General features: G+C 36.7%; 1 long non-coding RNA gene across 2 annotated transcripts in view; it reads left to right on the plus strand.

Moving 5' to 3' along the window:
- The first annotated feature begins 1,206 nt into the window (after positions 1–1,206).
- The window catches only part of LOC103886406, a 34,195-nt gene continuing 22,460 nt past the window's right edge, over positions 1,207–12,941 (plus strand). For both annotated transcript variants that reach the window (XR_002523441.2, XR_002523442.2), the window contains exon 1: positions 1,207–2,019. This is a non-coding gene — a long non-coding RNA (uncharacterized LOC103886406). The remainder of the gene's footprint in view (positions 2,020–12,941) is intronic.

Consider the following 12,941-nt stretch of genomic DNA (forward strand, 5'->3'; position numbering starts at 1 on the left):
AAAAGAAATTATTCTTTCACCTAGAAGAACTATAGAAATATGCAGTCCATGGTCATTAAGCATTCTCTTTCTATTGTTTTATTCATCTTCTGTTGTATGTGGCTTTTATCCTCAAGATTGACTCCTCGTCCAAGTTAAATAATGTGAAACAAATAGTACATTCAGGTAAAACAGAAACTTGGATAAGAAAGGAAACAAAATTAAAGTACATTACTTGACTCAGTAGTGAACAATATTTACACAGTTGTAACACAACAGATGCTGATTTACTTCAAAATTGCAATTGAAATGCTGGGAGGTTGGAGAGAAGATGTGCATATGTGCATGAGTGTATGTTTGGGTGGTGTTTTAAAAATAGGTATATCTTCAAATAATAGAGAGAGATAATGGAATAGCATCAGTATAGCAGTGTAAGTCTAATATTCGGAAATATGAAATAAATACCAGATGAAACAGCTGTAAAGGTTGAAAGTACATGACTCTGTGTAGCAGGAGTATACTCAGAGTTGAAATGAAGAATAAACTAGAATTTTGCAACAAGTTTTTCTTGCTTTTTGCAAACTATAAAGGTAATAATTGTTTTAACAGACGTATGCTCATTAATCAAGTTGTAAAAATATTTTTAAAGCAAATAGCCGTCATCTCTCCATCCAGGAATGAGCACTAGGTACTTTTGAGGTATGTTTTCTTCCAATTTTAAGGTTATCACAGTCTATGCAGGAGGCAGACACCAAAGTAGATCATATAATGGGGGAACAAGGGCAGTGAGAAAGATACAGACAGGAAGAGAGTAGAGCAAACCCTAATCATGTGCATTTCTACTCACAAAAAGGAGAGTGTTGGACAATGGTGTGCTGGTAAATGTTTCACAACTGGCTAGCTGGAAAAAGTTTACATGTGTATATACTTGTATACATTTATTATAATTGACATAAAAGATACATAGTTTGAGATTTATAAAAAAATGAAATAGGTAATACTTCCTTATTGTAATTTTTTTTTTTTTTTTTTTTTTTTTGAGACAGAGTCTCACTTTGTTGCCCAGGCTGGAGTTCAGTGGTGCAATCTCAGCTCACTGAAACCTCTGCCTCCTGGTTTCAAGTGATTCTCCTGTCTCAGCCTCCCGAGTAGCTGGGATTACAAGCGTGCGCCACCACCCCTGGATAATTTTTGTATTTTTAGTAGAAACGGGGTTTTGCCATGTTGGCCAGGCTAGTCTCGAACTCCTGACCATTTGCCCACCTCAGTCTCCCAAAGTGCTGGGATTACAGGCATGAGCTACCGCACCTGGCTCCTTATTGTAAATTCTATACAGTTGATGAATGAAAAATTCTGACACAAATGTTGGTTAATATTTTTTAAGATGAAAGAGAAACAATGAAGATGTATGCTGGAATCTCCTTCATTTGTCAATGGCATGAGAAGCTTCTTGGCTGAATCTGACGGTGGTTGTTAAACACTGGAATGTTTCCTCATTTTTGTGTGGGTTATTGATAATGTAAGAGCTATAGATATATTATAGTTTTAAAGTTTAATCTGCATTATTATAATTTTATTAATCATTTTCTTAAGCCTAATCAACAAAACAAAAAATTAAGCCTTCATTTGTAATATTTTCTGATTCCTATGGTATAAATTCTTTCATTCCAACCAGTGTAATGCCAGTGAATGTGAAATTAGGAAGAGATGTGTTCATTCTTACATAGTATTTCTGCCATAAAAATACAAGAAATGTAAGTAACCTGAAAAGAATAAATAAAAACAAAATGGCACAAATAATTAGAAAGTGATGGGTTTAATTATATTTTGCTTTTGTTTTTCATATAATTTATTTAGTCACAAATTCATATAAATTAATTTTTATGACTGCCTGTGTTTAGTTACCATCTCATAAAATTCCTGAAAATGGAATACTTGTTTCTCATGAGCTTCCAGGAGCTGGTGCCAGCACACCATTGGTTGTCTGATGAGTGAGTGACACTTCCTGGAGAAGGTGAAACCTCAAATGAGTCTTAGCAGGTAAGCAGGAATCAGCTGCTCAATGGTCTTGTGGATTGAAAAGAAGATAAACGCTAAAGCAAAGTGTCTAGGTAACGGTGAGGGAAAGGCAATGTGTGGATGGAAATATAAGCAGGTGTGTATTTGCTGAGATGAAATTCTCAGAAAGCAAGGGCATGATAAAAAAGATCCTGCAAACTGCATCAAGGAACTTAGAATTTATCCTATAGGCCACAAGGAGCTGTTGGAGGATTTAAAGCAGGATAGTGAATTATTTAGATTTACGGCTGAAGCATGATCTTCTGGCCAATCGTTGTAGAATGAACATGAGAGGGAGACAAAAAAAACCAGCTGGGAAGCTGTTGCAGTGCTTTAGGGAAGTGATGATATGTGCTGATTCAGGACAGTTGTGTTTAAGAAAGAGGAGGTGATACATTCCAGAAATATTTAAGAGGTAAAGTCAGCAGGGCCAGTGATGGATTAGAAGAAGGCAGGGGTGAGGGAGAGGGAAAAGTCAATGATGGCTTCCCAGTTTTCAGCTCAGCTTATAAATTATGGAGCGACGGCCAATAAATGGAGTCAAGATAGAGGATTAGATTTCTGGGCTACGTTGATTAATTCAGAGTCCTTATGTATAGTTTCAGTCATTATGGAACATCCATGTGGAAATACCTTGCAGTTCTGGCTGAAGATAAAATTTAGTGCATGATTAATATACAGGTGTTAGTAGATGAGCTCCGGAGGGAAAAGTGGGAGAAGTAAGAGGTAAGAAACAAAGCATAACTTGAAGATGCATCTGCACATAGAGAATCAGCAGAAGAAAAAAGGCCAGTACTGCAGACAGAAGGACTGACCAGAGAGGTGAGAAGTAAATAGGAGAACATGAATCACGTAGGCCAGGAAGAAAGACCATTTAAAAAGCCAGCATGACTCACGCCTGTAATCCCAGCACTTTGGGAGGCCGAGGCGGGCGGATCATGAGGTCAGGGGTTCGAGACCAGCCTGACCAACATGGTGAAACTGTCTCTACTAAAGATACAAAAAATAGCTGGGCATGGTGGCGGTCGCCTGTAATCTCAGCTACTCAGGAGGCTGAGGCAGGATAATCGCTTGAACCCGGGAGGCAGAGATTGCAGTGAGCAGAGATTGTGCCACTGAACTCCAGCCTGGGGGACAGAGCGAGACTCCGTCTCAAAAGAATAAATAAATAAAAGCCAGCATGGAGAACTAATGTCAATAATGCCAAATGAATTGCATACGCCTTTTGTATATTTATACCTCAAATTAAAATATAATATCTTTCACATGTTACAAATATGATATTGATTGTTTTTGCTTTTAGAAAATTTTAGTGCACAAATAGTATGAATTTATTGTGAAATAATGACAAAATATACAAATATAAAAGAAGAAACACTTTTTATCCCACTTCTCAGAGTTAACAGCTGTTAAGATTTCGAATTTAAGTGATTCCTGAACTTTTCTGTATATGTGTGCATGCACATACATATCCAAATTAATGTATTGTGTTTAATTGATAGGAAAATGCACTTATTCAACATTTTAATGACTATGTATAATACTCATTATGTAGCTGTATTATACTTTATATAATCAATACCCATTGTTAAACACTTTAAATTATTATTATTACTTTCACATATTATAAGAATCATAATAAACATCTTTGTGCTTAAAGCATTTATATGTAATTTGGGTTTTTTGTTTTTTTTTTTTTCCTTCAAGAACAATCTCTAAATGTAGAATTAACTAAGTTAAAGGATATAAAACACTTTTAAGGATTTTGACACATTTTGCCAACATGTTTCTTAGAAATATAGGTCTGATGAGATTTTCTTTCTTTTTTTTTTTTTGAGACGGAGTCTCGCTCTGTCGCCCAGGCTGGAGTGCGGTGGCACCATCTCCGTTCACTGCAAGCTCCGCCTCCCGGTTTCATGCTATTCTCCTGTCTCAGCCTCCTTAGTAGCTGGAACTACAGGCGCCCGCCACCACGCCCGGCGATTTTTTTTGTATTTTTAGTAGAGACGGGGTTTCAGCATGTTGGCCAGGATGGTCGTAATCTCCTGACCTCGTGATCCACCCACCTCGGCCTCCCGAAGTGCTGGAATTACAGGCATAAGACACCATGCCAGGCTCGGTCTGATGAGATTTTCACCAGAACTTGTAAATGGTGCTCACTTCTCCAAGACCTCATCAGTGTGGAATATTCCCAAATTTTATCTATATCTATATTTAAAAGTATTAATGGTATCCATAGATCTTTCACCTACAACCAAAAAGAAGCAAAACAAAACCAAACCAAACAAAAAAAGTCTTAAAGCCAAATATTTTAATGGCATTTTATAAACTAGTTGTAAAACCAGGATGAAGTGAGAGTAGCAGATGATACCGTTCTTTGGTGGGGTAGATTTTCACAGCCTTCAGTATGCAGCCTCTGTTGCTGAGTTCTTCCCCTGAGTGGGCCTTGTTTCCACTTCTGCACTTTTATTCAAACTACTGTATGCACTGCTTGTTCAGACCTTCTCGCTCTTCTCCTTGTCCAAGTTGTATGTTTGTTCAAGTCGTTTTTGAAAAATTCTCTTATAAATGCCTATAGAGCTTTGAATTTTTAAGCCATAATTAATATTCAGTTACATATTTTCTTGAGTAGTGTGTTCACTTACTTTTCTTACATGGGTTACAGGATCATAAGGGAAAGGACCATGGTACGTAGTCAGTCCTAGTTTGTCATCTGTGAATCACGTTCTTGCATGACAATGGATAAGCAATAAGGAAACACAGGGAAGAATAACACAAAATCATGAGCATGTTACTAACTTTGGCTTTGTTCTAATGAATTGTCTATTTTAATACAATTATTTGAATAGAAAATGAACATTTTATAGACTTTAAACAAAAATTGAGCTGCTTTCCAAATGATTTTGGAAAAGTTTTGACCTATCGTGTGTACCTGTGTATGTGTGTGCGTGTGTGAAAGAGAGAGATGTTGTAGGTTACAGAGGGTTGTGGATTATGTGGATAGGAAAAGGGACAGATCTAGAGGACTTATTTTACAGATATGAAGGCTAAGGTAAAGAAATGCTAGGTGAGTTTCTTCAAACACAAAGTTGGTAGGAGAGATGTTGAAGAGAATGTGAACTTAGATCTGCTGATTTTCTGGTCAATGTTAGTTTTATGCCATCAGACTCCATCCTTAACATGTATACTTTTAATTCATGTACAGCGTATTTAGAAAAGATTGATAAAATTGACAATTTAGTTTCAAATCTGAAATATAAATATTCTACTAATCTTAAGTGATTGGAACCACAGAGCAACTTAAGGGACTTCACAAGTTTTCCATTTTTTATTATCTCTGCTAAAGCAAGTATCTTCTCTATCTAAATATCCATTTTGCATTTTCTTGGTATTTTTTTCTCTTTTTATAATCACTTTCAATTGAAAACATGATAATCTCCCAACAACAAAAAAACCCAAGACCAGATGAATTTACAGTCAAATTCTACCAGATGTACAGAGAACTGGTACCAATCCTACTAAAACTGTTTCAAAAATCAAGGAGGAAAGAATCCTCCCTAACTTAGGCTATGAAACCAGTATCACCCTGAAACAAAAGCCAGGCAAAGACACAATAAAAAAGAAAAGCTAACATCTCTGATGAACATAAATGCAAAAATATCCAACAAAATACTATTAAAGCAAATCTAATAGCAAATCAGAAAGATAATATACTGTGACTAAGTAGCTTTTATTTCAGAGATGCAAGGATGTTTTAATATATAGTTCATAATGGTGAATCAATAAATGTGATTCACCATATAAATGGAATTAAAAACAAAAACCATGTGATCATTTCAGCAGACCCAGAAAAAGTATTGGATAGAATTTAGCATCCCTTCATGATTAAAAACCCTCAATAAACTAGGCATAGAAAGAACATACCTCAAAATAATAAAAGCTGTATATGAAAAACCCACAACCAACATTACGAATGGGAAAAAGTTGAAAGCATTTCCCCTAAGTACTGGAATAAGACAAATATGCCCACTTTCACCACTTCTATTCAACATACTATTAGAAGCTCTAGCCAGAGCAATCAGGAAAGAAAAAGAAATAACATGCATTAAATTGGAAATGAGGAAGTAAAAATATCTGTGTTTGCTGCTGCTGATGTAATCTGATTCCTAGAAAATCCTAGACTCTTCGAAAATACTCCTAGATTTAACATATAAATTTATTAAGGATTCATGATACAAAACCAATGTAGAAAAATCAGTAACCATTGTATATACTGATAGTAACCAAGCTGAGATCCAAATCAAGAACTCAATCTCATTTACAATAGCTAGAAAACAAATCCAAACCAAGCAAAAACCTAGGAATAGATTTGGCCAAAGAGGTAAAGGATCTCTACAAAGAAAACTACAAAACACTGATGGAAGAAATTGTAGATGATAAAAGCAAATAGGAAAACATTCCATGCCCACGGGTTGAAAGAATCAATATTGTTAAAATGATTATATTGGCCAGGTGCGGTGCCTCATGCCTGTAATCCCAGCACTTTGGAAGGCCGAGGTGGGTGGATCACAAGGTCAGGAGATTGAGACTATCCTGGCTAACATGGTGAAAATCCATCTCTACTAAAAACATTAAAAAAAAAAAAAATAGCTGGATGTGGTGGTGAGTGCCTGTAGTCCCAGCTACTTGGGAGGCTGAGGCAGGAGAATGGCGTGAACCCAGGAGGTGGAGCTTGCAGTGAGCGGAGATCGCGCCACTGCACTCCAGCCTGGGCCACAGAGCAAGACTCTGTCTCAAAAAAAAAAAAGAAGATTATACTACCCAAAGCAATCTACAGATGCAGTTAATTCTTATCAAAATACCAACCTTTTTGTTTTTTTTCCCCCCCACAGAACTAGAAAAACAATCCTAGGGCCAGGGGTGGTGGCTCACTCCTGTAATCCCAGCACTTTGAGAAGATGAGGCTGGGGGATCACCTGAGGTCAGGAGTTCGAGATCAGCCTGATGAACATGACGAAACTCTGTCTATACTAAAAATACAAAATTAGCTGGGTGTGGTGGTGGGAGCCTGTAATCCCAGCTACTTGGGAGGCTGAGGCAGGAGAATCACTTGAACCTAGGAGGTAGAGATTTCAGTTAGCCGAGATCGGGCCATTGCACTCCAGCCTGGGCAACAAGAGCAAAACTCTGTCTCAAAAAAAAAAAAAAAAAGAAAGAAAGAAAAACAAACCTAAAATTCATATGGAACAACAACAACAAAAGGCCAGCCAAAGCAATCCTAAACAGAAAGAACAAAGCTGGAAGCATCATATTACCTGATTTCCAATTATACTACAAGAACACGGTAACCAAAAAAAAGGGTGGTACTAGCACAAATATAGACAAAAAGATCAATGAAACAGAATAGAGAACTCAGAAAGTCACATACCTACAACAAGCTGATCCTCAACAAAGTCAACAAAAACATACACTGGAGAAAGGACACCCTAATCAATAAATGGTGCCAGAAAAATTGAGTAGCCATATATAGAATAATGAAACTGGACCCATATGTTTCACTATATACAAAAATTAACTCAGGATGGATTAAAGACTAAAATGGAAAACCTGAAGCTTTAAAACATCACAGAAGCAAACCTAAGCCAAAGTCTTCTGGACATTGGCCAAGGCAAAAGATTTATGACTAAGACCTCGAAAGCAAATGCAAGAAAAACAAAAACAGACAAATGGACTTCATTAAACTGAAAAGCTTATGCACAGCAAAAGAAATAATCAACAGAGTAAACAGACAGCTGACAGAATGGGTAAAACAGATTGGCAAATTATGCATCTGACAGAGGACTACTGTGCAGAATCTAAAAGGAACTCAAGCAACTTAGCAACCAAAAACCAAGTAACTCCATTAAAAGATGGGCAAATACATGAATAGTTATTTTTCAAAAGAAGACATACAAATGGCCAAAAAACATATGAAAAATGCTCAACATCACTAATCATCAGGGAAATTTAAATTAAAACCACAATGAGATATCATCTCATATCAGTCATAATGGTTATGATTAAAAAGTCAAAAAACAACAGATACAGGTAGGGGTGTGGAGAAAAGGAAATGCTTACACAATATTGGTGGGATTGTAATTTAGTACAACTTCTATGGGAAATTATATGATGATTTCTCAAGAAACTAACAATAGAACTTCCATTTAATCTAGCAATCTCACTAGTGCCTATCTACCCAAAGAAAAAGAATTCGTTATAAAAAGATACCTGCACTCATACGTTTATCACAGCACTATTTACAAGAGCAAAGATATGTATTCAACCTAGTGTATATCAGTGGATGATTCTAAAAAGAAATGTAGTGTGTGTGTGTGTGTTGTGTATACATTTATGAGTGTATACACACATGTGAGTGTGTGCACACACACAACATCAAATACTACTCAACAATAAAATAGAATAAAATCATGTCTCTTACAGCAAGATGAATGGAACTGGAGACCATTATTTTAAGTGAAATAACTCAGAAATAGAAAGTCAAAAACTACATGTTCTCACTTACACGTTGGAGCCAAATAATGTGTACACATGAACACAGAGAGTAGAATAACTGGAGAAATTGGAGACTCACAAAAATGGGGAGTGAGGGATAAGAAATTATCTACAGATTAAAACTCTGTTTGGGTGATTGTTACATTAAAAGCCCAGGCTTCACCACTACACCGTACATACATGTAACACAATTGTACGTATACCACTTACATTTATAAAAAATATGGATATAATTTAATAAAAATAAACAAATAAATATATAGGTAATGTGGGTTTGAGTTATCATTATAACTCAAAGGCAATACATTGCATTTGCTGTGGCTAGCCCTATAATGCATCCTTATGTAAATAAAACCACATGTATCAGAAGACCTGTTTAGAAAGGAATGGCCCATATCTTCCCTGAACAAAGTTTAATAGTTCTATGTGTGTGTATGTATTTTTGCACAGAAACTCTTGTGTAGCAAGTTATAAAATTAAAGATATTTTAATGATTCTAATGGTGACAGACAAGCTCCCTCTTTAGTGATTGATAACAATTTTACAAGCCTGCATACCTTTGTTAAATGTTGGCCCTTCTGTATCTTCATTCTTATATGCGCTTGTATATATGGATATTTGTTTGTAGAAGCATGTATTCACATATACACTCAACACATATCTGTGGATGTATATACAGTGTTACTGAGATAAACACTTAGAGAAAAATATTTCCCTTCTTGGTTACCATCAGGTGATATGATCTGATACTTTTCAAAACCACATTAAGAAACCTTTGATTTATAAGTTCGCCATGCAGAGATAGCTCTTTGCATGTTTAATTTTATCAGCAATTAGACCTCCAGGGGAGTTGTAACAAATGCATTCAGCTCAGTGGTTGGCTCTTCCCATCCTCTTGGTGCACCTTTCCAGTCCTCTGCATTCTAAGCGACTCTCACACATGCCCTGTGGACACCCTGGTACTGATTAGTGGAGTCTACATAATTGAGTCAAATCTGGATGTCAAGGATTTTTCACTTTGACCTCTAACCTGAACTCTCTTGGTGGAGAAACACGTATCTTTCATCTCCTCCACCTGCCTACTTGGATACCCTTTCTGTAATGAAGGAGCCCTTGTAATAGCAAGGACTCTTGTTTCAAGCCGGACTCTGTTTCTCTCTTTATATCCCTGGGATGCAATTATCTCATGATAAGCACCTTTGTGTCTAATGACTTAATTAGTTAATCACATAAGTGCTGTAAGTGATGTTTTGTGTGATGAAAATTTGCAATATGTAGTAAATCATCAACGTTCCTCTGTGCTGGGCAGGAAAGCAGGACCACTCAGTCTGGGAGTTTAATTTCTGTTTCCTCCAGACAGGTCTTTTTTGTGTGTGGGTTGGTAGAGGTGGGAGAAAAAATACTGCTTTATATTAAACAGATGGGGGAGGGTGTAATAGCGATTTCCTGATCCCTGACACTTTTTAATCTGCTCTACACACGTACACACAGATTTTAACATCTAATTGCTGCTTTTTCCCAAATAAGGCCCATTAGCTGGAAAGGAGCAACAACTGTTAGAATGTTGTGGTTTCACTTTTTTTTTCTTTTTTCTTTACTGTATTTATGTGTATTGTGGATGTGCTTAGCAGGTAAAAATTAACATTTTGGGGACCAAAGCATTTCCGTTTTGTTCCCACAACCAGAGGCACACACTTAGGTAAAAACAACTTAATACATTACTTTGCATAGGTCATTAAGCAATTTGGTCTTCTCTACAAATGTCACATGACTTTCAGTGAATCAATAGGCTTGTAAGTCTGGAAAGGTGTGATACCTTTCCTCACCCATCATAATGGTTACCGCTGATACTCCTATAACAAAAGTTAAATTAACCAGAGAAAAACACAACAAATTTATTTAATCAAAGTTCTTTGTGACACAGGAGCCTCCAGAAAATGAAGACTAAAGATCCCAGGAAAACCATCTGTTTTTATGCTTAGATTTGACGAAGGATAGACAGTCCTGTAGAAATGCGATTAGACAAAACAGTATGAACTACTGGTTATAGAGAGAGTAGGGGAAAACCCAGCAAGGCCTGTCCAGATTCTCCTTACCCTCTCTGCGCCACATTCCTTCCTCTAGGTTATGCGGTAGGACTCCTCTGGAATGAGGGGCATCAATGGAGAAGACAGAAGGGAGAGAGTGAGCTTTCTAGGTTTCATGGCTTGCTTTGGAGGAGAGAAGTTCTAGTTTCTATGACCAACTTGGAGAAGAGGAATTTTGGTTTCTATAATAAGCATTGGTGGAAAAGGAGGGTGGGAGATAGGAGGATGAGAGAAGGTCAGAGAGACCTTGCTTATGAGGCCTTGCCTTCCAGTGTCCTTTAGATCAAAGTAGTCAGCATGCGGAGGTGCCATACTTCAGGATATCAGGTTCTGGGCCTCAACAGATCCATTACTATCTTGCTTCCTGCAATCGGTTTATGAAGAAGGGCTTTGCTGTAAATTTTGACAAAGGATGTTTTTCTTTTCTTTCTTTTTTTCTTTTTCTTTTTTTTTTTGAGACAGAGTCTCACTCTCATCCAGGCTGGAGTGCAGTGGCATGATCTCGGCTCACTGCAACGTCCGCTTGCCATGTTCAAGAGATTCTCCTGCTTCAGCTTCCCGAGTAGCTGGGACTATAGATGCCCGCCATGAGGCTCAGTTAATTTATTTACTTTTTGTATTTTTAGCACAGACGGGATTTCACCGCATTAGCCAGAATGGTCTTGATCTCCTGACCTTGTGATCTGCCTGCCTCAGCATGCCAAAGTGCTGGGATGACAGGCGTGAGCCACCGCGCCCGGTCAACAAATGCTGTTTTTAAAATATGCACTCTGCCACAGTGTGTTAGCTCAAAAACAAAATTAAGAAAAGAAACTTGCAGATTGATGTAAAACTCTGTCTTTGCAGTTTTCTAACTCTCTGCTCAGATATTCTTATATTCAAATATTAAAGAGTTATTTTATATTAATTAAATAGTTGTAAAATATAAGAAACTGGCCAACTTTTAACTAGTCCTACTGTTAGTTTGAAAAATTATAGAATATTTTAACTTGTCTCCTCTCAATTATTTTGGACTTTTTTTTTGCTTAATTTTTACCTTCTCCGGAAAGGTTTCTGGAATCACACTAACCTAAAGTAACATTTTTCTGAAATTCAATAGCATTCTCTATACCATTTATTTGTCAATTATGTTCATTCGTTCATTCACTTATTTATTCTCATTTAACAGACATAAAATATCTACATTTCCAGAGCCAGATCTTTTGTTGTATTGAATTATTATTTTTTTGGTGAGGATAAAAGTGCCATTTACCTTTTTGTTTCCTGATTTATTGTATCACACAATAAGGTTGCAAACTTAAGGGCCAAAGCCTCACACACTGCAGACATGCAATAATTACCTAATTCTTTTTTTTTTTTTTTTAACCAATTTTAGATGGATGCAGTGGCTCGCCCCTGTAATCCTAACACTTTGAGAGGCCGAAGCAGGAGAATTGCTTTAGGTCAGGAGTTCAAGAACAGCCTGGGCAACAGAGCAAGCCCCTATCACAAAAAATAAAAAGAAAGAAAACAAAAAGAGAACTTGATTTTTCCAGAGACTAAATATCCAATAAAAAACTTTCTTTTTATTGTCAAAGTTACTACAAGTCGATTTTACATTAAATGCTTGTACATTGTTTATATTTTGCTCTTGGAAGAAGTCTAACAGCTGACCCAAATTAAATGCTGCAAAGCATGCTGTTTAAGAAGAGTGGTGTGTGGCTTAAGCCCGAAAGGTCACAGAGAAGCATGTAGCTTCTCATAGAATGCAGAGATGAAGGCAAGGTATAGGCAAGGATTTATGTATTTGCGTAGAGAAGTGACGGAAATGTTTGTAAGCCCAACTGAACCAGAAGAGTGCAATTTCTGACAGATGATGGTAATACATCTTAAAGCACTGTAATAAAACTTTCCAAGTAAATTTGTATTAATTTAAGTTGTTTTTAAGGAAGTCATGATCAATGTGTATAGATAGAAAGGGGGTAATCCCTTTGTCCCCATCCTAAAGAGTCATAGCTGACACCTCTGTAACAAGAGATAGTTTAACAATAGAAAAAAAATAATGAATTCATTAACATGCAGAATGCATGGGAGCCACAAATATAATATAAAAAACTAAAAAAAGAAAAAAAACAAAAGAAAAAAGAGCCAGATAGTTGACGCTTGAATACCCTCTTCACTGGGGAGAAGGATGGGGAACCCATAAATGAACGAGCTCAAAGACCAGCAGGGATTTGTAAATGATTCTCTTTGGATGCTGAATGGGACTGAAAGACAAACAATAGT

This window comes from Papio anubis, chromosome 7 (genome assembly GCF_008728515.1).
Source record: "Papio anubis isolate 15944 chromosome 7, Panubis1.0, whole genome shotgun sequence".
Taxonomy (NCBI): Eukaryota; Metazoa; Chordata; class Mammalia; order Primates; family Cercopithecidae; genus Papio; species Papio anubis.